We start from the raw sequence: 2,760 nt of genomic DNA, 5'->3' as shown, positions 1-2,760 counted from the left end.
GCCACACCACACAGTGACCCAACAAACTCTAGTCACGGCAGTTGTTTCTCTATCCAAGCCTTCTAAGTGTTGGAGCAGAGAGAGAATTTGCAAGAAAGAGGTTGAGAGAGAGAGAGAGTGAACAAGAGAGAGACTTAGTGCATTGTCTAAAGTCCCTAAAAATACTAATTCACCTTCTTCATCAAGAAACCAAAATGTCGCCCATGGACTGAGAAAGGCTGTGTGCCTGTGGGCAGGAGTCTGGCTTACAAAATGTGCCTTTTGGACATTTAAATGAATATATATTTTTTGTTTTGTAGGTGTACATCCAATATTTTTGCTTTGTTCATTTGTGAAAAAACGAGATGTAAAAGGGAAGCCACAGGGAGGAAGCAGGATCACTGTTGTACCAGGGAGGGGAGAGTAATCATTGAGAGGAAACAAAATGTGTGATTGGGGAAAGTAAAAAATAAATTAATTAAGTGAATAGAGGTAGTAAATAGCTGTTCACTATGGTGCCTGGAGGGGGTTGCAGCTATGTGGTGAAACAAGGTATGTGATTTGTTGAAAGTGAAACTGATGATCTGCTATGTAAACCTTCATTCAACTCCCAATAAAAAGTAAAAATAATTTTTAAAAAAACAATAAAAAAGAAAGGAAACAGTTTCAATAACTGTAAAAGAGCTTCAAGTATAGGAGGAGAATGAAGAAGCATCTTAGTTCTGACCCAAACACAGATTTTCTTGAAATTTCACTCTAATCAAAATATCAACTTTGCTGTGTTCTAGTTGGAAGATCTTCCTCCAACGTTGTTGAGGTGCCATCGAGTCGGCACCGACTCCAACATGAACTGTTAACTCCTAAGACCACAGATATTCTGAAGGACCATTTTCCTTTCTCTCATCACTCACATAATTTCATACAGAAAGGGTCACAACATCCTATCAAACAGCCTTGGAGTCCAGAACCAGATGCCCTACTCCCCTCAACCCACTGGATGCATAGTACATTTTCATCTACACAAATGACTGATGTCATGGCAACGGGCTTAGGTTATCTTAGCTGTGGCCACCTCATCTGTGTCAGAGTAGAGCTGTACTTCTTAGGGTTCTCAATGTTTCTTCTGAAGCACCTCAGGCTAGAATCCAACCTCCACCTTTGGTTAGAGACTGAGCACGTTACCTATTGACACCATCCAGGCATGGCATAAGTCCGCCTGGTCCTCCTCCTTTGTTTTTGTTTGTTTGCTTGCTTTTATCGTTGCTCGAGAAATTCACTGTTTACATTCTCTTGCTTGCATCCCTTGCATCTGTAGGCATACACAGTGAGTAACTGGGTGGGACCAGAGCTTTGATCTGTTGCCAGGGTTCATGTACAGATCAAACCCACAACCTTGGTTAGACTAGAGCCGTACTCTCAGCACCTGGGGAGATATCTATTGACATTACACATCTCACTTCAATCAGATTATAAGACAAGGGTGGTGAATCTTAGCCTCCTACACAGTTATCGCTTCTCAGATCAGGGTTGTGTTTTGGCAAGATCTCCTATGTTCTCACAATGGAGTCTTTGAAGAGCAACATGCAAGGCAGACACAGTACAAAGAGGAGGAGAGATGAATTATTTTAGTAATTCATATTTAGTCATTGGATCTTGGGTCACTATGAATCGGAACCGACTCAATGGCAATGGATGACTTTAGCCAACAGAGCCAATCTGAATACATTAAATCTCCATGGTATTGCTTATCATCTGCTTGGTTTGTGCCGATGAGCACGTAATAGATTTATACTTTGTCTTGAGCTTTTTAGATTCTGGAAGATATATTTATTTTGAAGTCCTATAGAAAATGGAGGTTTGTGACTTTCCTGAAAGTTATTTTATTTCATTTTATTTGAAATACGGAGGCCATTATAGAAATATATTGACTAAACATCAGCTTTTTTACCGACTTTTTTTTTTTTTCCCTTATGCAAATCCATTTTTGTAAAGTTGTATTTCTGGTTTGAGTTATTTAAGACCAGGAGAAAGAAAGCAAAATCTTCCTTTGAGTCAACCCCTGTAACACCAACTTTCATTAGGTTGCTTGAAGATTGTACACACAAAAATATTATATAGTTTAAGAACCCTGGCTTCCACAACTCTGATACCAGAAGAATTAGGTAGGGCCTGACTTCAATGAAAAGGATCACAATAAAATGTTCTAGATAGAGTGGGAGGAAAATGTGGGACCAAACTCTAAATGATAAAAGAAATTACACTCACTGGTTGGATAAAGACGGTTGAATCTCTGAGCTATTGACCCTTAGTCACCCTTCAAGTCCAGAACTGAACTCATCCTATGCTTCATTTTCAGCCAGACCACAGACAGGTCCCTAAGGAAAGAACTAACATTTGGGAGGTACTCACTCTTGGAAGTAATTAACCATTTGAGATGAAATGGACAGCATTTACCCGAAGGACAAAGTTCAGAAGGATTAGGGAAAAAGGAGGCATGGAAACAGGAAGCACAGAGAGAAAGTGGGATAAATAACGTTCCATTTTAGGAATTGCCATCATCAGTGAGATGAAATAAAATGTGTCCAAATTGTTGAATGGTAAACTGTTCTACTCTTTAAACCTTCACCCAATTCATAATAAAAAGTTTCCCCCCAAAATTATACAGGTTCCTTTATGAACCAAGCAGTCATAAGTTTAAATAATTACAGATGACTATTACGGTTTTTTTCCTAATAAAAATTTATACAGTGACTATGTTACAGGGGCCACATGCTGCATGTT

Source organism: Chrysochloris asiatica, unplaced genomic scaffold, assembly GCF_000296735.1.
Source record: "Chrysochloris asiatica unplaced genomic scaffold, ChrAsi1.0 scaffold00005, whole genome shotgun sequence".
Classification (NCBI taxonomy): Eukaryota; Metazoa; Chordata; class Mammalia; order Afrosoricida; family Chrysochloridae; genus Chrysochloris; species Chrysochloris asiatica.
This window is presented reverse-complemented; position numbering follows the sequence as displayed.